Genomic DNA, 23,500 nt, shown 5'->3' with positions numbered 1-23,500 from the left:
GTTTTTTCAAAATTCAAATTTTCAAAAGAAAAGCTTGTGTGACACCACCTCAGTGTGGGTCCCACATTGCTTCTTTATTGAAATAAGGATAAAACCACAACTTCTTTTTGGAATTTTCATAAAATCTGGACTAATGGGCAAAAGAGGAATTTTGGAAAGAGTTGGCCCTTGTAGGGCGATTTTGTAAAAGGAAGATATTTGAAATTTGTCAAAAGGGCAAAATCTGAGGTGAAGTGACTGAAATCCACATTAAGAACTATCCAGATCATTTTCCTGAGAAAATATTTTGAAATTCAGAGTCCTGGGGGTAAAATGGGAAGAATTGATAATTTTGAAGACCCAGGGTTTTGAAATCAATTTTGGAAAGAGTTGAAATTCTAATCTGGATTGAAAATTTTGAAATCAAGAGTTCTGGACCTCGAAATGACATGCTGTGCAGTGCAGTGATTTGAAATGCTCATGCAATGATATGCAATGTCATGTCTTATGAAATGCAATCTTGAACCAAGACTCTGGAGATGTCTGTCTCCTGTCAGGAGTAAAATCTTGAATATCTGAGATAAAAATAGAGAAAAATTGAGAGTTTCAGATGAAATTTGGACTTTTGCAAGGTCCGGGCTCAGAAAATAACCATTTTGCCCTCCAGCGATTTCAGAGGCTAGATGATGATGCTTGGTGGAACTGTCGGGGAGGTGAGTGAAAATTTGGGGTGTTTACAGATGCCCCTCTTTGCTACTAAGCTGGCTCATGGCCGAGCTTAGTGGCAAAGAAAAACACACCAAATTTGGGCTATACATAAAAAAATGCCCCAGTTAGGAGGATCTGACTGGGTGTGAAGAAATTAGCCCAAGGAAGATGGTAGATATGGAGAGAAAAGACTCACTCTGTGAGAGCGAAATTCAGGTTTCATGCCCTTAACCTGGATGGGACAAAAATACCTCGCATGGAACGAAGCTCAGGTTTGAACCCTTAACCTGATTGGGGAAATGAAATATCTCATTGAAATGAGATTCAGGTCTGTACCCTTGACCTGATCGGGCGGAAGATGAATACCTCTTTGATTGAGGCTCAGGTTTGTACCCTTATCCTGATCGGGTGGAAAATGAAATACCTCTTTGGATGAGGCTCAGGTTTGTACCCTTATCCTGATCGGGCGGAAAATGGAATACCTCTTTGAATGAGGCTCAGGTTTGTACCCTAATCCTGATCGGGCGGAAAATGTAATACCTCTTTGAATGAGGCTCAGGTTTGAACCCTTATCCTGATCGGGCGGAAAATAAAATACCTCTTTGGATGAGGCTGAGGTTTATATCCTTATCCTGATCGGGCGGAAAATGGAATACCTCTTTGAATGAGGCTCAGGTTTGTACCCTTATCCTGATCGGGCGGAAAATGAAATACCTCTTTGGATGAGGCTCAGGTTTGTACCCTTATCCTGATCGGGCGGAAAATGGAATACCTCTTTGAATGAGGCTCAGGTTTGTACCCTTATCCTGATCGGGCGGAAAATGGAATACCTCTTTGAATGTGGCTCAGGTTTGTACCCTTATCCTGATCGGGCGGAAAATGAAATACCTCTTTGGATGAGGCTCAGGTTTGTACCCTTATCCTGATCGGGCGGAAAATGGAATACCTCTTTGAATGAGGCTCAGGTTTGTACCCTTATCCTGATCGGGCGGAAAATGAAATACCTCTTTGGATGAGGCTCAGGTTTGTACCCTTATCCTGATCGGGCAGAAAATGGAATGGAATCCTCGAAGGAAGAGACCATGCTGGAACCTTCGGATTTTGCACAATAAATCCGACAGGGGTTTTTGCAAAAGGAAGGAAAATGGGGTCCCTAAAGCTTGAAAAGGGATTGATTTTGGGCGTCTCATTGCTGAGACTAAAATCAGCTTTTTAAATTGCCTTTCGCGAGAAAATGATTGGTGGCTCGACCTCGAACTGAAATGGGACTGTCTATGGTGGGACAGTGGGGACACAGGGAAGTGTGCAAATCTGAGAGTTCATGCTCTCAAAGAAGGGAAGGAATCAAGTCCTTAGGAGGGATTTAAAATTGGTGTCAGGATGCATCGAAAGTGGACATCAAGCTCTCACTTCATGTCAGGATAGCTATAAAATATTGTCAAAATGTTGGAAATTTTGTTGTTGATTCAAAATTTTTGAAAATGTTGCACATGGTTGCAGAGATATTCTTTCTTTTCTACCCAAAGCATTACCTCCAAACAAGTTTCACTTTGTAGAATCGAGACTTGAAGTCCAAATTGCTTGCAATTGACCTTTTTCAAGGAAGCTATCAATTTCCTTGATATGAGCAGAAAAGAGAATTTGATATTATGAAAGCAATTGATGAAAGAGTATTGATAATAGAATTGCGCAAGATTAAAGAGGATTCTTGATAAATTTGACAGTTTGATATCCTGAGAGCTTCTCTCTTGATAATCTTTCTGCACTCTTTTGGCCCTCTGGTGTTTTGCTACATTTTCCTTCATTTTGGAGATGTTCTGACTTTTTCTCTCTTTCTTTTTCCTCTCTTGCTCTCTTTTGGGAAGGGTACGTCACAAACTCCTTCAACTTGGAGATGTTTCGATCCTTCTTGGATGATGGGTTTGGAAATCTTTGGGCGATAGCTGAAATTAAATATCTTTTAGGGATTGTCGAGAGGTTCATCGCATCTGCCTTCATCTCGACAGTGCTTTGGACTTTCCTTGGAAGGATCCGTCACAAACTCCGTCATCTTGGAGATGTTTCGAATCTTCTTTGGCCCCGGGGGTCTACTCGCCTAATTCGCCTTCATCTTGACGACAGGTGAGAGATCCCTTTTGCGGATACTTAATTGCAGCTTAGGTGATTTTGAGGAAACGGGGCTTGGGTAAATGCTCTCTTTTCTAGCGCTCAGGATATTTCCACTGCCTTGTCTTTACAAGAATAATCCTTAAAGATATGCCATAACTGCGATCAATATCAATCATCTACGATTTTCAATAACATTGAATCTTCATTTCTGGCCATATCGAGGACTTATCCTTCATCCTTTTGGTTGGCCAATAAAAAGAATTTGAATTTTGAATCTCTTTTCGCAGAAGCTTCACTCTTTTGGAAGTAATGCTGACGGTAAACTGAAATAAAGATTTGTACAATAAAGATTCTGAAATCAACAATTGATTGACAAATTGACAAAGTTTTCTTGAAATCCTTGGTGAAAATGAGTATTTGAAATCCGGCTCAACACATTCGTGACGAAAATTCTCCTCTCTTTTTCCCCAAAAAGAGAGACTCAGGCTTAGCCCTTACCTGAATGGGAAATGGGAAATACTCCTCTCTTCCCTAAAGAGGAGGTGTTTGCAAAACGAACTTTCGAAGAGAAATTGAGCTTTCGTCAAAGCTCCCTAATATTAGGCTTCTCTTATGGAAAGGGGGCCGATAATAGTGAGGTCTGAAAATTGGGTCATGAAAGGAACGAGTCCATCACACTCTCCTTGCAAAGAGGGTCCTTCATGATGAAGATGGCCTAGTATGAAATTGGGGGGGTTACAAGAAAAGCGAGTCTCCGTCGAGCCTCTCCCTATCAAAAGGGTTCCTCGTGTGAAATTGGAAATTGTTTTGCAAACGGTTCACAAAGACGCGAGTCCCTTCAAACTCTCCCTGAAAAGGGGCTAAGTGAACGAATTGAATAGCATGCGAAAAGAACGAGCTCCCTCGAACTCTCCCTAAAAAGGGTCTCTTGCAAGAGAAAATGATTGAAATTGGATATTGAGATTGATTGACCCAAAGGTCGAAATTGAAAATTGGAAAATTGGTTGCTGAAAATTGAATGACCCGAAGGTCGAAATTGAGAATTGATTTGACCAAAAAGGTCGAAATTGAGAATTGGTTGACCGAAAGGTCGAAATTGTGTGACCCGAAGGTCGAAATTGAGAATTGATTGACCCGAAGGTTGAAAATTGGAAATTGATTGACCCGAATGTCAAAATTTGGAAATTGATTGACCCGAAGGTCGAAAATTGGAAATTGATTGACCCGAAGGTCGAAATTTGGAAATTGATTGACCCGAAAGTCGAAAATTGGAAATTGATTGACCCGAAGGTCGAAAATTGGAAATTGGTTGACCCGAAGGTCGAGAATTGGAAATTGATTGACCCGAAGGTCGAGGATTGGAAATTGATAGACCCGAAGGTCGAGAATTGGAAATTGATAGACCCAAAGGTCGAGAATTGGAAATTGGTAATTGAAATTGAGAATTGAAAATTGGGTGACCCAGAGGTCGAAATTGGAGAATTGCCTGATTTGAGGATTTAAATTGAAATCTGGAGGGCAAAATGTCAAACTTGAGCAATTGACAGACTTTGATGATTGAAATGACTTGGATTAATCAAAGGAGAATGATGAGTTCGAGTCAGAGCTCGAATAAAATAGAGATCATGAGTCGGGACCCGGATCAGCAAAAGAAAATGAAGAGCTCGCATTTGAGCTCGAATGATGTAGAGAGATCACGAGTCAGAACTTGGATCAACAGAGAAAAATGAAGAGCTCGAATCTGAGCTCGAACGAGGTAATGAGATCACGAGTTGGAACCCGGATCAACAGAAGAAAATGAAGAGCTCGCATCTGAGCTCGAATAAGATAATGAGATCACGAGTCGGAACTCGGATCAACAGAGAAAAATGAAGAGCTCGAATATGAGCTTGAACGAGGTAATGAGATCACGAGTCAGAACCCGGATCAACAAAAGAACATGATTTGAATAAAAAACCCGAGTCGAAACTCGGTTTTCTGAAAAATTGGGATTTTGAAAATGTGCCAGTTTGAGTACTGGATTTTGAAATAATACCAGTTCGAGCGCTGGGTTTTGGTTCAATATTGGTGATGACCTTTCGATTTTGAATTATTTAGGAATCGTGATGGGACTGTTTGTTGAAATCCCAATACTGACCAGATTGTTGCTCATGCAGTTGAATATGAATTGATGCATATGAATGCACATGTGCATGAAATGAGGAATTTGTTTATCCTGCCTACATATAGAACAAAATTTTAAAATGCCCCAGTGTAACTGGGAAAGAAAGTTGGATCATTATTTGAAAGGAACAGGAAGGATTACAAGAGAAGGATAAATGTTTTAAGTATAAAATTTTTTCAAGTGTCGAGCATTAATAGGATCTGGCAATTCTACCCCATCGGCATTGATGAGCCGATATGAGTTGCGGGGTAATGCTTCTTTGACAACATAGGGACCTTCCCAATTTGGCGACCATTTGCCGCCGGGACGATGCTTGAGATAGGCTGTGGATCGAAGTACTAAATCGTTGACTTTGAACCTTCTTTCGATGATAGACTTCGCATATTGCCTGGCTACTCTCTGGCGATAGGATTGAGCATGTTCTGCTGCTTTTAGCCTTCTCTCGTCGAGTAAGTCTAGCTGCACTAGTCGCTGTTGCTGGTATTGATCAAGAGGTAATTGCAGAAGTGAAGCAAATTTCAAAGCGGGCTTCTGAACATGTAGCGGCAATACTACTTCTGTCCCATAGACCAGTTCTGATGGGGTAGCATTCGTTGGTGTACGAATGGTGGTCCGATAGGCCCACAATGCATCGTGGATCTTCTCATGCCAGTCACGGCCTGTTTCCACAGTTCGCTCCAAGATATGAATTAAAATCTTGTTGGTGGCCTCTGCCTGACCATTCCCTTGAGGATAATATGGAGCGGAAAAATGGTGATAGATCTTGAATTTTGAGCAGAATGTCTTCATCTTTTCATTCTTGAAATGACTGCCATTGTCTGACACAATGTCATGTGGGATGCCGAAATGGCAAAGGATGTTCTTGTGAATAAAAGAGACCACGTGTCGGCCTTCTACTATGCGGAGACTAATGGCTTCTACCCACTTGGTTAAGTATTTTGTTGCGGCAAGGAAATATTTGTGGCCATTTGAAGCTGAAGGAGTGATGGGACCTACGACATCGAAGGCCCACATGGAGAACGGCCATGGAGAAACAACCGACTGTAAATAAGTTGCTGGAGCATGGATGGAAGGTGCATGTATCTGACATTGTACACACTTCTTCACATAATGATAACAGTCTTGTTGCATAGTCTTCTAGTAGTACCCTGCTCTTATGATTTGCTTGACAAGGGTTTGGTAGCCGACGTGGCCGTCACAAATGCCTTCATGTGCTTCTCGCATGACTTCTTTGGCTTCGTCTTCATCTAAACATCTGGAATACTCTGAATTGAATCCACGACGATAGAGGACATTGGCCAAAATAAAGTATCGAGTAGACATACGTTGGATTGCTCGTTGTTCTTTCCTTGAGAGTTCTGGAGGAAATTCGCCAGTTTCTATGAAAGTTTTGATGTTGTAATACCAAGGCTTCTTCTTTTGTTCAGCCTGGTTTACCTGTTCCGCTGGAATGAAGGCAGGTTGGTCAAGTCTGTCAATTTCAAAAGAGCGACAAGATTCTCCATTCTTGAATGCCATAATGGAGCCTAAACTGGCTAGACTATCGGCCACTTGATTAAAATCTCTCTTGATATGGAAGAGCTGGAATTCTTCAAACTTGCTGATAAGAGCTGAAACAATTTTCTGATAGGGAAATAGCTTCTGATCTTTGACCTGCCATTCGGCTCGAACTTGATTGACAACAAGTAATGAGTCACCGTAGGCATGTACTCTCTTGACATTGAAGTCTAATAGAATCCTTAGACCTTGAATCAGGGCTTCATACTCGGCCATATTGTGAGTACATTGAAAATCTAACTTGAGAGAAAATGGAATCAACTCCTTCTCAGGAGTGATTAATAGGATTTCGATGCCTATTCCAGCCATATTCTTGGAACCGTCGAAAAATAAATTCCAGATCGGGTATCGCTGGATATTGCAAATTTGCTCATCAGGGAAGTCATCTTCGTCTTTCACTTCTTCGGCCAGAGGAAAATCCGCCAATTGATCTGCAATTGCTTGGCCTTTGATTGATTGCTGCGAGACATATTCTAAGTCATACTGCATCAGTAAGACTTGCCATTTTGCGACTCGTCCGTTGAGGAAAGGCTGCTCTAAGATGTATTTGAGGGGATTGAGTTTAGACAAAATTTTGACTTCTGATGCTAGCAGGTAGTGTCTTAGCTTCTGACACATCCATACCAGAGCTAGGCAGGTCTTCTCTATTTGAGAGTATCTCTTTTCATAATCTATGAAAGTCTTACTCACGTAATAAATGACGTGTTCTATCAGGCTGCCTTCTTTGTATTGCGCCAAGAATCCGCCGCATGCGACTTGATTGACTGAGATGTATAACAGAAGAGGTTTTCCCAATTCTGGCGGCTTCAGGATTGGATGATTAAGAAGATATTTCTTGATTCGATCGAACGATTGCTGGCACTCTGGTCCCCATTCGAACTTAACTCATTTTCTGAGTAAGTGGTTGAAGGGCTCACATCTCATTGCCAAATTGGAAATGAATCGCCGGATTGATTGCATACGTCCTTGAAGGCTACGTAGTTCTTTGAGATTCTTCGGGGGTGGCATATCAATGATAGCCTTTGCTTTGCCTGGGTCAACTTCAATTCCCTTTTTGCTGACCAGAAAACCCAACAATTTGCCTGATTCGACTCCAAAGACACACTTTTGCGGGGTAAGCCTTAACTTATAAAGGATGAGTCGCTTAAAGACTTGATCAAGCGCTTCAAGGTGATCTTCGTCCTCTTTAGATTTTACGAGAATATCATCAACATATGCATCCATGATTTTGCGCATTTGATCGTGAAAGATAACAGCCATTGCCCGTTGATACGTTGCTCCAGCATTCTTGAGCCCAAAAGGCATAACTGTATAGCAGAAAGTGCCCCAAGGTATAGTAAAGGAAGTTTTTGATTGGTCGCGGGCGGCCAACTTAATCTGATTGTAGCCGGAATATCCGTCCATGAAAGAGAACATGGCATGAAGTCTATGCAAATCCTTACTTTGCCGCTTTTCTTTGGGACAACAACGATATTGGCTAACCAATCCGGGTAGTCAATAGCTCGAATAAATCCTTCTTTGAGCAGATCTTCAAGTCCTTCCTTGACTTGTTGTTCTATTCTGGGATCCATTTTTCTCAGCTTCTGCTTGACTGGCTTAGCATCCGGCTTTAAGACAAGACGGTGCTCGACCAATTTGGGGTCTAAGCCCGGCATGTCTTCATATGTCCATGCGAACACTTCTTCATGCCACTTGAGAAAATCTGTAAGCCTTTTCTTTTCTTCCGGACTCAGACTGGTTCCGATCTGGAGAATTTTTGGATCTTCCTCTGAACCGATATTAACATCTTCGGTTGGATCTTGTACTAGAGGAGATGGTTCGTCCTGCTTTTGAACTGCGGCGAACTCCGGTAATTCCTGAAGAGACTGATCATATTCTGCACAATCATCTGACTGCTTTGCACACTTGTCATTTCCGGTGCTTGCTTTGATTCTGTGAATTGTTGTCGACTTCTGAAAGGCCTTGGGATTGAGAACGAGCTTCTTGATTGTCCGAGAAGTCATTCTGAAATTTTGGAGAAAAAAATTTGGTTCAGACAAATTGGCATATAGTAAGACAAGCAATCATTTGAAGAGAACCATACATAAAATGGCATTGAATTATAAAATGAAGAGACAGACAAAAAGGGAGTAGATGGCATCCGAATAGACAAAGAAACTTGGAATTTTATTGATTGAATTGATCAGTGACATTGGTAAAATGAGACATTTATTTGGAAAAGAATAGAAAGAAAATGACAAATGGTCTTCATTGTGCTCCTTTGACAAAAACAGTCTTCCTTGATGAGCTTCCTCCGGAGAACCCTAGTCCTGCTCTGTGGGGACGATGTTTCTGGATCATTGGCTCGATGCGGCCATCTTCGTTCTTGCTGAGTCCCTTGAAGGGTTGATAATCATGCTTCAGAAGTAACTCAAATCCCTTTCTTGACTTCATGAATTGTGGAAACAATGGGTGATCCTTAATAGTGCTGTAGTCGATTCGACCTCCAACCTTGAAGAATTGAGGACCTTTCCATCGGGTCGTGGCTACTGTGTGCAGAGATGGCTCTGATGATGCTTGAAGTATTTCTCGATTCTCTCCGAGATTGATCTCTTCACTTTCCCTGATGCTGGGAATATCTGCATTGAATGATGGCCGAGGAATCATGGGCTGCGGGAGCCTTTCTTCTCGGTCTTCTCCCAGTATTGTGGTAATCATTCCACCTTTTGACCACTTCACACATTGATGTAGGGTGGAAGACACTGCATTAGCATTGTGAATCCACGTCCTTCCGAGCAGCAAGTTATAGGTTGGTGGTACATTAACCACATGAAAAAGCACTGAATGCACTGAATAGTTGATGAACACCTCCAGGAATATCTTGCCCTTGGCCGTTTGACCATGATTGTCAAATCCATAGATAGTGATGGGATCCGGAATATATTCTTCATCCTTGATCCCTAATGCCTTGGCGGTCATTTCAGGGCAAATATTGAGGCTACTGCCTCCATCGACCAGCACATGTGGTACTGTCATTCCTCTTACTCGAACGACAATGTACAGAGCATTATTGTGAAATGAATGAGGTTTTGGAAGATCCTCATCTGAGAAGGTGATTGGTGCATTGGTCATGGCAGAGTTCACAATCTGTGCCATGTCTTCAGGAGTGGTACTGGGCTTAACTTTGATTTTCTTGAGCAGATCATCCAGTACTTGCTGGTGCTTGCTAGAATTCTTGGCCAAGTCAAGGATGGAGACATTAGATAAAGCGGTCAGAGGCTTCTGACTTGAATTTTCTGACCTTGGTCTAACGATTTGCTTGAAGAAGTGAGGAGTTCCTTTTGACTTGGGAACTGACTTCACAGGTGCTTCCGCAACTTTCATTTTACCGAATGCTGAGATTAAGTCCATCTTCTTGGAATCTGGAGCTGCCTGTCGTAGCACCGTCACCTGATGCTGAACTTGGAGATCTTGCACAGAACATGGCTTGATATGTTCATGCGGTAGAAAGGGTTGTGCAGACACTACTGCTGTGGTGTGTGAAGGGAAGGGGTGATTGAGAATGTTCATTTTCTCTTCTTCTTCTCCTTCTACCAATAGATTTTTTTCAATGAGATCTTGCACGATGTTTTTGAGAACAAAGCAGTTCTCGGTGTTGTGTCCCACTGTCCTGTGGAACTTGCAGAACTGATCTTTCCACTTTCCCATGGGCACAGGGGGATCGGCCAATCTGGGCAATTTGACCATCTCTTTCGATAGCATGTACTCGAGCACATCTTCGAGTGATTGGTCAAGAGGAGTAAACTTTCTGTCGTAGCTCCATCCTTCATGTTTGGTCTTCTCACGCAGTTTTGGCCCTTGATCCTGCTGAGGAGGCTTGCTGTACTGAGGAGCAGGCTTTGCTTTCTGGTCCTTGTTGTTCGAATTGCTTGAGCTGTAGCAGTAATCTTTCTTCTGCCCTTTGTATCGATTTTGGCCTTTGTTGTTGTTGCTGGCAGAATAAGTAAAGTGAGCTTTCTTCTTCTGCTCACCATGGGAGTTGTTCTTGGAAAAGGTGAAGCCTTCATAGACTCCATTTTCCACACTCAGCTCGAGCCATTCGGCTCGTTCAGTCAACTCAATGAAGGTTCTGGATGGTGCTGTAGAGATCAATCCTCTTAATGGCTGCGAAAAATTGTTGAGGATCAAGGACAATGCATGTCTTTCCGAGATAGGATCTCTCATCTTGTTACAGGCTGATCTCCATCTGTGAATGAAGTCCCGTGCTTTTTCATTCTCATTCTGCCTTAAATTGCAGAGATGACTCAATGTAGGCAGCGCCTCCGTGTTGAACAAGAAGCGTTCAATAAAGAGATTCACAACTTTGTCGAACTCCTTGAGCACGATGGGGTTGATATGCTCAGCATACCACTTGGCTGCAACTCCTTCCAAGCTTCGGGGGAAGCATAGAAACAATGCTCGGTTATCCCTCTTAAACCGACAGCATTCAGCAAAGAAGGTGGCGAGATGAGCTTTTGGGTCGCCAGAACCATCGAATTTGATGAATTTTCGGGGGAGATTCTCCAGATCATCATCCCCTTCTAAGCCGTCATAAAAGTCCTCACTGGTGAAGACTTTCTTGCCCTTGTCGCGGGCTTGCAGATCCTTGACAACTCGGGCCATTTCTTTAAACTGCGCTTGCAAAGGCTCTTCTTTATCTCTGCTCTTTGATCTGCGGCTTTTACTTTGGCCACGCTTCTGAAATGCCGGAGGCACCTCATATTCTTCATCTGTGTTTTCAGTTGAGTCTGATTCATCTGAAATCTCTTCTGGCTGGATCTGCTTCTTGGGAGCCTTCTTACTCCTACGACCATGGAACTTTTCTCTGAATGGATTCCTTTCTGAGCTGGTCCTGGGCTGCTCATTCATCATCTTATTCATCATTTTTCTGAACATGGCATACATTTGAGGGTCTATGCCGTCATCTTCTTGCTGCTGCTCTTGACTCTTCTCGGATCGAGGGGAACCCATTTCTTCTTCCGAGGCTGACGAGTACTGGGAGGCCGTGGTTCTTTTGCCTGATCTTGTCTCAACCATCAAATGGTATGGATGCTCTTTGCAGGGCAAAGACCGGATTAGATTGTGAAGGAATTAGCTTTTGGAAGAAATATTTGCCGAAAATATGTTAGACAATTTGGAAAAGATGTCCCATTACTAGGGACTGAGTCGTCGTGGGAATCACTACAATTGTGTTGTCATTCCTTCTGCAAAAGAAATAAACAACGAAAATATGCATTGTTACCTAGGCGAGGTCGTCAAACCACAATGGAAAGAGAGAATTTCATAGAAATGAGAAAACATGACTTTATTGATCTTGACAAAGAGGTGGGGGACAAACAATTTGCCACCATTCATGATAGTCGGCAGACACTCTAGGACCTGGAAAGATTTTAAGAGAGACAAAAGAATCCCAGCTATAGCGGGCAGAATGATATGCCCCGGACCATTGTGCGGAAGTGAGATCAAACTCTGCCATAACTCCTGATAACAAGCGGGCTTCGACATACTACTGCCTCTGGAAGAACTGTCGAACACATCTCTCTGGTTGGTAGTAAGTGCAGAAGAATGGTCCTAGCAACTTGAACCGCTTGCCATAAGCGTAGGTATATCTGGGAGGAGACAACTGCCGATCAAAATAGTCCCAAACTACGTCATCCTCTTGAATGTTGTTGATCATAGACCGGTACTGCGCCACTGGAAGGAGTTCTTGTCCATTGTATCTAAAAGAGCTTGCTCGGGCTGGAACGTGTTGGAAAAACCAGGACTGAAGTGCGTAGATGCATCCTTCAACTAAAATGGATTCTCCAAGTGAGAATCGAGTCAGACCTCGATATAGGAAGGCGAGCGCTGCCATGGCTATAGAGAGGCGATTGGTTTGCCGACTTCCCCATCTTCTCATAAGTTGGATTATTCTGATGTCCATGTAGTTTTGTCCATCTGGGAAGAGGGATAATCCTACAGTGCATAGAACCATTGCATTTTGAATCCTTTCTTTGGCTGTTCTTGATAGCGAGCTGACTTCGACGAAGGTCCCGTATTGGCGGTATAACTCAAGTAGGTCAACATATTCATTTCCTTCTAACTGGATCAGGGGCCAGAATCGGCGGCCTGTCATACGAGCTAAGGAGTCTCGGGGGTCCAAACCCTTGACATTGATAAGGAATTGATGCTCTAATGGGTCTCCTGGTTGACCGGCTGGTTCTGGCAACCCCATGATTTCTGAAAATTCATCCATTAAAACGGTCATCTCTCCCCATGGGAACCAGAAGGTGCACGTCCGTGGATTCCATCACTCCGCCATTGCGTGGATCAGGTTGCCATTGATGGTCTGCTTTCCGACTGCTGATGCCAGCTCTAATCCGCACTCGCTCAAATGGTCCGGGAACATTCGGGAAAAGCTCTTTAGCCAGGAATAATACCATCGGGGAATGAAAGTTCCGGTGCTAAGGGCTCGATGTTCAGGACGACCTTGTCGCACCTCGAAGGAGATGTGACCTTCAGGAAAGATAGGATTGACTTGACTGGATGTCATTGAACTAAAAACAGAGAAAGACTCAGAATGAGACTTAGGAAAATATGAGAAATTTTGAAAAGTTTTGCAGGCAGGATAAAAATGCAGCTAGAAATTCGAGATCCAGTAGAATGGTAGAATGTAAAATCGCCTGGAGTTTTGAAAGAAATTGGATATTTGAGAAAATCATCCAGGGTTTGAGAAAAACATCTTGTGGAAAATAAGGATGTTTTGAAAAAGGCCTAATGAGAGAGAAAAAAAAATATTGGAAAATATAAAGAATGGAGAAAATCATACATACAATCACATCCTGCACAAACATTTATGCACATTCAGCACTCCCTAGAAGGCTGACTCTAGATGCATCATTTTGAAAACAGTTGTAGGACCTTAATCCTAACTCTAAGTTCAGATCATCTTTATCCAATCCAGTTATGCCGATATACTTGAATCGAAATCCGAGGTACGTGGCATAGAATTTCAACTCCGGTTCTAAGGTAAGGTTTTCCAACATCCTTGAGCGCCTACCGATATACTTCGGACTGTGGCCCGCGGTACGTGGTAGGGGGGTGTTAACCCAAATAATTGGCCCAGTTGTGAGGCTTTGTCCCGAACTATGGTTCTGGAAGAGAGCCCAGCAACGTGAAGACCGGGTAATGATAGGTAATTGAGGTTTTGAAAAAATGATCACATGCAAGAAATAGAGGGCTCTAAATCCTAGAGAGATAGACTTTTGAAAATCTTTAAGGAAGCATACATTGTTTGCATTCAGATCCTAAATTGAGGAGAGTTGTATTTAGACCTAAGTCTATGTGAGCATGAAAATTTCTCCTCAATCTGGTCCTACCAAACCATGCCTAAGCTATATACAATCAATGTCAGCTAGGTCAGAATCTAGGCTCCTAGGCTCACATGATATTGAAAGTAAAGAGCTGACATTTAGTGAACATAATTTTGATAATTAAACTAAGTCAAGCATAATTTAGGTCAGACAAGGATAGGTCCCATCACGGTCGCCAAACCTGTGATCGTCGCGAAATTTTCCCCCCGTCTTCCCTTCCTTACGGAAGAGAAAAAGGAAGGAAAATGCTTTCGCGCTTCAAACTTTGACCGGATTTTTGGAAATTGTTTTGAAATTACTCGCCTCCGTTTTGAAAATTTGCAGGAAAATCCATGGGATGGGGCTCGACCTGTCGGTACGAGGTTCGACCATTCCTGTCGCCTTTAACAGGGGTAATCGAACCAAGGACCAAAATTGTGCTTGACTTAGTTAAATCATCGAAATTATGTTCTATCCTAAATGCACAAAGAATTCAGGCATGTGCTATGAGATTTTGGAAAATGCAAGTTGGAAAACATGATGTATGCTTAGAGGACATTTGGAGTTGTTAAAACATTTCTCAGGAAAAGGATGAAAGTCAATTTCTCAAGAAAATCAGATGAAAGGTGTTTTGAAATCACGGGAAAATTCATAAAGTTGTGGGAAAATCATGAATGGTTGAAAATCCCGAGAAAATAGAAGTGATTCTTGAGAAAAAGGTGAACATTTGAAAAGGGAAACATTTCTCAGGAAAATTCTGACTTTGAGAATCTTCTTAGGAAAATGGTGAAAACTTGATAGGAAAACTCATTTGAGAAGAAAACTGAACTTGGGAATTTGAAATCCTGGAAAATTTACCTTTTGAAATACTTGGAAATTGATTTTGGATCTTGGAGAAAGATTGGAAAACTCTTTTGAATCTCTTAAGAAAATATCATTTTCCAGGGAAAACTGTGGAAAACTTGTCTTTGTAAAACCGATTTTGAAAAATCCTTAGAGTTTCTTGAGAAATCGATTTCTTGAGAATGAAGTTTTCTTGAGAAAATTAATGATTTTATGATGCAAATGACATGAGTGAATGAATGCACTTTGAAAAGATTTTCTAAGAGATTTGTTGGAAAAATATGCATTAAGTCAAGATAAATCCTTCACATATCCTGACTGTGGCCATGAATATGTTCAGAATTTAGTTGATTTGATGCACATGATTTTGAAAACTTTGGAAATATGATGTGCATTTTAAGATAGCCTAAGAGTGTAGGCTCAATGTGACTAGTAGAAAGATGATGGATCTGGGTCTCGTCCATATTCCGACTAGGGCCGTAAATATGGATCCCACCGAGTCCATCAACTCCCTAAGAGTTGGTGCACGTGCCATTCGTGAACATACATAGTGCTTTTGAAATAAAATGCATGAATCATAGAAACAGGATATTGCATAAATTCAAACTATATGATATGCATCCTAGTCTAAGCAGGAAATTAACTCTCTTATTCCAAAATTTACATTATTACATCACTAAATAAAGAAAATAAAAGAAATTTGCAGACTTCAGCTCCTTCTTTTGAATGTCCCTGCCAAACTTGAAATAAGGTTAGCTCAAATATGTGGGTTTTTCCAAGATTTTCCAATATTATTATGAAATTATTAGATTTAATTGGATATAAACCCTATTCTCATGCTTCCTTGATATTTGAAATGATGTAAATGCAGGGAATTCAGTGGAAAACAGTTTGAAATTCGGAATTGGGGTCAAAATGACCAAAATACCCCTAAAATTAAAGTTACACCTTTAAAATCAGGGTTTTTTGAAGGAAAACTTGGTAAAATTGGGATTTCGAAATTCAAATTGAATCCAATGATGATGAAATGCAGTATGAGGCATGATGACATGCTGCTAAACACATTAAGACTGTAAAATCAGAATTTGACATTTTGAAATTTAGCCAAAATAACGAATTTCGCTTGTTTTTCACATGGATCCGGGTCCTGCGGGACCCTGTTTTGGTATTGTGGCTAATCCGAACCTCAAATGGATTCCAAATTGCACCAAATTCGGTATGAAGCATCTATTTACTCTGATAAACAGCCTAGAATGCTAAAAATCATGAAATGATATAATTTATATGTCAAAATTCAAAGAAAGTCCTAAAATGGTGGATTTTGCCTATGGATCCGAACCAAATACAATGATAATGCAAGATTTACACCATGGAAACTTATGATATTTTTCAGACTGCTAAGAGACCCGAAATGGAACATTTTTGGTTTTTACAGCCTCGGGATTTGAGCCATGGTGAGTTCAATAACAGGGATTTAGTTCTGATAGAGGTAAAAATCATACTAATCTGATGTAAAACGCTAAAAAATATCAAACAGCCATGGAAATTTATGAAATTAATCAGAGTTATTCACGACACCTACATGAACAACTTTCATGTTTATGACTTTGGCATTTGATCAACGGAAACACAGATAAAAATATAGCTATTCCTGCATAAACTAACAGAACAGACAAATGTAGCAAAACAGGGGACTGACAAGAAAAATCCGAAGCAGGGGTCAACACTGTTTTAAAAATTATAAGCTTTCCGATGAAAGCAGAGGACATCTCGGACACCACTTTCCCTTTTTACAGTTTTGGATTTGGAGCAACACACAAAGAGAAATCATAGCCCTATGTCGATCCAAGATTTCAGAGGCCCAAATTAGGCTCTGACATGTGTCCCGAACTCTCGGATTTTTGTCAGATAAAAACAAAATCAGAAAACTCTAAAAAACACATATTAAAAACTAGACATTTTCCCGAGTTCAGAACATCTTTCGGATCGAAAATCGGATCTTTCATGAGGGATAGCTCAATTTTACAAGTCGGAAAATGATTTTCAAAACGCATCCCGGGTAACAAAACCCGACTTGCCATTTTGAATGTTTACCACAGTAAACAAATTCAAATGCCTCCGAATTTTTGGCAAAATTTCAAGGACACCTAAGGGCGCATTCCGTGATTTTTTTTGGATTTTTAATAAAAAATAAATGCATGAAATGACGCGTGGACTGACTGACAAAAACAAAGACCTACTAAAAATAAGCAGAATTGAAATAAATGCTAAATTAATCCTAATTAATTCATGAAATGTGCTGAATGAATGAAATAAAATGCAAATTAAATCTAGCTAACTACATGCATGTTAAAAATCATCAAGGAAGCATAATGAAACATTTTTATATATGTCGTTTTATGAGAATAGCTCAATCCATCCCTCGGAAGAGCTCTTTCTTCAAATGACTCCCGATTCGAATTATGGAATCCAATCAATGGGAAAAGAAGTGCACCTTGTTTCGTTACGCAGCGTAGAAGCTCTTGAAAGGGGCGGCTATCACGAGCTTCCTTCGTCCTTCGCTCCGAGCTTCAGATGGTCCACCAAAATCGAGCTCTGTTGGAATCGAATTGGCCACAGCACAAGCTCTTCTCCAATGAGCCAAAGGGGGCACGATTTCCAAAGTTCAAAATCCGATTTTATGAAGGCTAGGTCAGATTTTCCAAGTTCACAAGAGCTAAAAAAAATGATCTCTCTAGGCTGGGCGTGAACCCTTGTTTTTATAAATTTTCTGAAAATTTTTGAAATTCAAACAGGCTCGATCTGAGCCCTCCATGTGGCGCCATCTCAGGGGGTGCCATCTGAGGGGTTTGAAATTTGAATTTATCTTTTGCAGGGAGCCCTCAGATGGCGCCACCTCAAAATGTGTTTTAATTTTTGAGAAAAATAAAAAAAATGGAAATTTTGTGGGTGAGACACCTCAGCAGGGGGAATTTGGAATTTTTCAAAAGTTTGCTTGATTCTCTCTGCAGGGAACTCCCAGAAGGCGCCACCTCAGAGGGTGCTCTCTTGGAATTTGAAATTCAAACTCACCTTTTGTAGGGAGTCCTCAGGTGGCGCCACCTCATGGTGGGCTACCTTTATTAAAACTAAAATAAAAAATAAAAATGGAGCCAAGTGGAGTCCTGGAATGGTGCCACCTCAAAAGGTGTTTGACACATGTCAGAAGGACAGAGCAGTGGGCTCAGAAGGTGCCACCTCAGAGGAATTTGAATTTTGCTTTTTCTGGTGAAAGCAGATCTGGACATGTGGCAGTTCAGGATGGTTCCTAGTGTCAGCCTGCTGGTGTGGTTCTTCAGATGGCGCCACCTCAGGGGGAAGTTTGAAATTCAAATGGAGGTTGGCCCTGGAGGAATGGAGGGTGGACATGTGGCGCCACCTCAGGGTGGCTCCTACAATGCCATGTGGCAAGAGGGAGGAAAAGGAGGGAAAGGACATGTGGCACCATCTCAGGCCATCTGAAAAAATAAGAGCTCAGGATTTGCGCCACCTAGGCTCTGTTTGAATTTTTGAATGGTTTGCTTTTTCTGAAGAAAGCCAGGAGTGACATGTGTCTCCTACTTTTCTGAAAAAAGTAGGGAGCAGACATGTGTCTTCTACTTTTTCTGAAAGAAGCAGAAGATGACATGTGGCAGAGGGGAGAGAAGGAGGGCCAAGCCATGTGGCGCCATCTCAGACAGGATGAAAAAGGTAGGAGTTCAGGATTTGCGCCACCTATGGGGATTTTTGAATATTTGAATTCTAGCTTTTCTGAAGAAAGCAGAAAATGACACGTGGCATCTACTTTTTTTGAGAAGAGCAGAGACTGACATGTGTCCTCTGCAGGAGACACTCCAAATGGTGCCACCTCAGAGGAGACAAGCCTACCTTTTCTGGAGGAATCTAGGAGTAACACGTGTCTCCTACTTTTCTGAAAAAAGTAGGGAGAAGACATGTGTCAGGCTACTTTTCTAGAAGGAGTAAGAGGTTGACACGTGTCCTCTGCAGGAGACACACTTCAAGTGGCGCCACCTCAGAGGAGACAAGCTCCACTTTTTCTAGACAGGACAACCTATGACACTTGGCATCTCCTGGCAGTCTTGGAATGACACATGACGCAGGATGGATAGGGTGACACATGGCAGATAAAATGGGATGACATGTGGCGGCTTCTTAAGGTAGCCCCACACTAACACTTGGCATGGAAATGGAAGGAGAGAGAAAGGACAAGTGGCACCAATCCAGGGGACAAGGCTCCTATATTTTTGGGTTTTTTCAAAATTCAAATTTTCAAAAGAAAAGCTTGTGTGACACCACCTCAGTGTGGGTCCCACATTGCTTCTTTATTGAAATAAGGATAAAACCACAACTTCTTTTTGGAATTTTCATAAAATCTGGACTAATGGGCAAAACAGGAATTTTGGAAAGAGTTGGCCCTTGTAGGGCGATTTTGTAAAAGGAAGATATTTGAAATTTGTCAAAAGGGCAAAATCTGAGGTGAAGTGACTGAAATCCACATTAAGAACTATCCAGATCATTTTCCTGAGAAAATATTTTGAAATTCAGAGTCCTGGGGGTAAAATGGGAAGAATTGATAATTTTGAAGACCCAGGGTTTTGAAATCAATTTTGAAAAGAGTTGAAATTCTAATCTGGATTGAAAATTTTGAAATCAGGAGTTCTGGACCTCGAAATGACATGCTGTGCAGTGCAGTGATTTGAAATGCTCATGCAATGATATGCAATGTCATGTCTTATGAAATGCAATCTTGAACCAAGACTCTGGAGATGTCTGTCTCCTGTCAGGAGTAAAATCTTGAATATCTGAGATAAAAATAGAGAAAAATTGAGAGTTTCAGATGAAATTTGGACTTTTGCAAGGTCTGGGCTCAGAAAATGACCATTTTGCCCTCCAGCGATTTCAGAGGCTGGATGATGATGCTTGGTGGAACTGTCGGGGAGGTGAGTGAAAATTTGGGGTGTTTACAAAGCTGAGATGATCTTTTGATATAGAAGCAGTTTTTAATCCTTGACTTGCCATTTAGCCTGAACTTGATTGACAACTAGAAGCGAGTCGCCATAGGCATGCACTCTTTTGACATTGAAGTCTAGTAGAATCTTTAGACCTTCAATTAGAGCTTCGTACTCGGCCATGTTATGGGTGAATTGGAAATCTAACTTGAGAGAAAATGGAATCATCTCTTTCTCGGGAGTGATTAATAAGAGCCCAATGACTATTCCAGCCATATTCTTGGAACCGTCGAAAAATGAATTTCAGACTGGAGATTATTAGATATTACATATTTGCTCGTCAGGGAAGTCATCTTCGACTTTCACTTCTTCTGCCAGAGGAAAGTCAGTCAATTGATCAATAATTGCTTGGCCTTTAATTGATTGTTATGAGACATATTTTAAGTCATACTGCATCAGTAAGACTTTCCATTTGGCGATTTATCCACTGAGAAAAGGTTGCTCTTGGATGTACTTGAGAGGATTGAGTTTGGACAGGACTTTGACTTTAGATGCCAGCAAGTAGTGCCTTAGCTTCTGACACATCCATACTAGAGCTAAATAGGTCTTCTCTATTTGAGGATATTTTTTTTCATAGTGTATGAAAGTCTTACTCACATAATAAATGGCATGCTCTATCAAGTTGTTTTCTTTATATTGTGCCAAGAATCCGCCGCATGCGACTTGATTAACTGAGACATATAACAAAAGATGTTTTCTTAATTCTGACGGCTTTAGGATGGGAGGATTGAGGAGGTACCTTTTGATACGATCAAATGATTGCTGACACTCTGGTCCCCATTCGAACTTCACTCCTTTTCTGAGTAAGTGATTGAAAGGTTCGCATCTTATTGTCAAATTGGATATAAATAGTCGGATTGATTGTATGCGTCCCTGAAGGCTACGCAATTCTTTGAGATTTTTTGGGGGTGGCATATCAATGATGGCCTTTGCTTTTGTTGGGTCTACTTTTATTCCCTTTTTGCTGACCAGAAAGCCTAGCAACTTGCCGTATTCAACTCCAAAAACACATTTCTGAGGATTGAATCTTAACTTGTAGAGAATAAGCCATTTAAACACTTGATCAAGAGCTTTGATGTGATCTTCCTCTTTAGATTTTACGAGGATATCATCAACATATGCATCCATGATTTTGCACATCTGAACATGAAAAATAACGGTCATTGCTCGTTGATACATTGCTCCACCGTTCTTGAGCCCAAATGGCATGACTGTATAAGAAAAAGTGTCCCAAGGCGTAGTGAAAGAAGTTTTTGATTGGTCGCGAGTGGCCAACTTAATCTTATTGTAGCCGAAATATCCATCCATAAAAGAGAACATTGCATGTCCCGTCGTGTTATCGATCAGAAGATCAATACTTGAAAGTGGATAATCATCCTTTGGAGTTGCTTTGTTGAGGTCTCTGAAGTCTATGCAAATCCTCACTTTGCCATTTTTCTTTAGAACAACGACAATATTGGCTAACCAATCTGGGTAGTCAATAGTTTGAATGAATCCTGCTTTGAGTAAATCCTCGAGTCCTTCTTTGACTTGTTCTATTCTGGGATCTATTTTCCTCAGTTTCTGCTTGACTGGCTTAGCATCTGGCTTTAAAATAAGGCGGTGCTCGACTAATTTGGGATCTAAGCCCGACATCTCTTCGTATATCCATGCAAATACTTCCTCATGTTGTCTGAGAAAATTGATGAGCCTTTCTTTCTCTTCTGAACTCAGACTGGTACCAATATTGAGAATCTTGGGATTGCCTTCTGAACCGATATTGACATCCTCAGTCAAATCTTATACTAGAGTAGATGGTTCGTCTTGCTTCTGAACTGAGGAGAACTCTGGCAATTCTTGGAGAGACTGATCAAATTCTGCATACTCATCTGACTACTTTGCAACTTTGTCATTTTATGTGCTGGCTTTGACTCAGTGAATTGTTGCTGACTTCTGGAAAGCCTTTGGATTGAGAACAAGCTTCTTGATTGCTCAAGAATGCATTCTGAAATTTGAAGAAGAAACTTGATTCAGGAAAAATTGCTTATCATAATACAAATGGCGTTTGAAAAGAATCATGAATAAAATGACAATGAAAATGAAATGAGGAGATAGAGTAAAGAGATAGATGGCATCCAGATAGACAAAGAAACTTGAAATTTTATTGATTTTGAATTGATCAAAGACATTGATAGAATGAGACATTTATTTTGAAAAGAATAGAAAGGAAATACAAAGATGGTTCTCAATGTGCCCCCTTAACAAAAACAGTCTTCTTTTGTGAGCTTTTGCCAGAAAATCCTAGTCTTGTCCTATGATGATGATGCTTCGGAATCATTGGTTCAATGCGACCATTTTCATTTTTGTTCAATCCTTTGAAGGGTTGGTAGCCATGCTTCAAAAGCAAATCAAATACTTTCTTTGCTTTCATGAACTGAGGAAACAACGGGTGATCTTTGAGAGTGTTGTAATCGAGTCGACCTCTAATCTTGAAGAACTGAGGACCTCTCCATCGGGTCATGGCTACAATATGCATGGAGAGCTCTGGTGTCTGGAGTATTTCTAGACTCTCTCCGAGACTGACTTCTTCTCTTTCCCTGATGCTAGGGATATCTGCAGTGAATGTGGGTATAGGAATCATGGGCTGTGGGAGCCTTTCTTCTGGATCCTCTCCCAATACAGTTGTGATCATCCCACCTTTGGACCAATTTATACACTGATAAAGAGTGGAAGGCACTGCATTTGTATTGTGGATCCAAGGTCTCCGGAGAAGCAGATTATAGGTGGGTGGTACATTAACCACATGAAAGAGCATTGAATGCACTGAGTAATTGATAAATACTTCTAAGAAGATATTTCCTTTTGTTGTTTGACCATGGTTGTCGAATCCATATATGGTGATAGGATCTGGAATGCACTCTTCCTCTTTGATGCCTAATGAATTCACCGTCATCTAGGGACATATATTGAGGTTGCTGCCTCCATCGACCAGCACATGGGGTACTGTCATTCCCCTTGCTCGAACAACGATGTACAGGGCATTGTTATGAAAGGTGTGAGGCTTTGGAAGGTCCTCATCTGAGAAGGTGATTGGCGTATTCGTCATGTCCGAAATCACAATTTGTGCCATGTCTTCAAGTGTGGTACTAGGCTTAACTTTAATCTTCCTAAGCAAATCGTCCAGTACTTGTTAGTGCTTGCAAAAGTTTTTAGCTAAGTCCAAAATTGAAACATTGGACAAAGCAGTTAGTGGTTTTTGAGTTGTTGCTTCTCTCTTTTATGGAATGGATTGGATAAAGTATTTTGGGAACCAAGGAATTTGAGTGGCTGCTCTAGGAAATACTCTGACTAGCTCTGCTGACACTTTCAGCTTACCAAAAGCAGAAATTATGTCCATTTTCTTAGTGGTTGGGGGTGCTTGCCGTAGCATGAGAACTTGATACTACACTTGGATGTCTTGTTCTGAACATGGAGTTATGTGATCCTGAGGCTGAAAAGGTTGTTCAGTGATCACTGCTGTGGTGTGCGGAGGAAATGACCAATTTAGAATGTCGATCTTCTCTTCTTCATCTCCTTTCACCAAGAGTTTTTTATCAATGTAATCTTGGACAATATTTTTTAGAATGAAGCAGTTCTTCGTGCTGTGTTCCACTGTCCCGTGGAACTTGCATAATTGTTCTTTTCATTTTCCCATAGGCACAGGGGGATCGGCCAATCTAGGTAATTTGATCATTTCCTTCGACAACATATACTCGAGCACATCT

The sequence above is a fragment of the Nuphar pumila genome, chromosome 14, assembly GCF_984573655.1.
Source record: "Nuphar pumila chromosome 14, dmNupPumi1.hap1.1, whole genome shotgun sequence".
Lineage (NCBI taxonomy): Eukaryota > Viridiplantae > Streptophyta > Magnoliopsida > Nymphaeales > Nymphaeaceae > Nuphar > Nuphar pumila.
The sequence above is the reverse complement of the archived record's forward strand: the minus strand, read 5'-3'. Positions refer to the sequence as shown.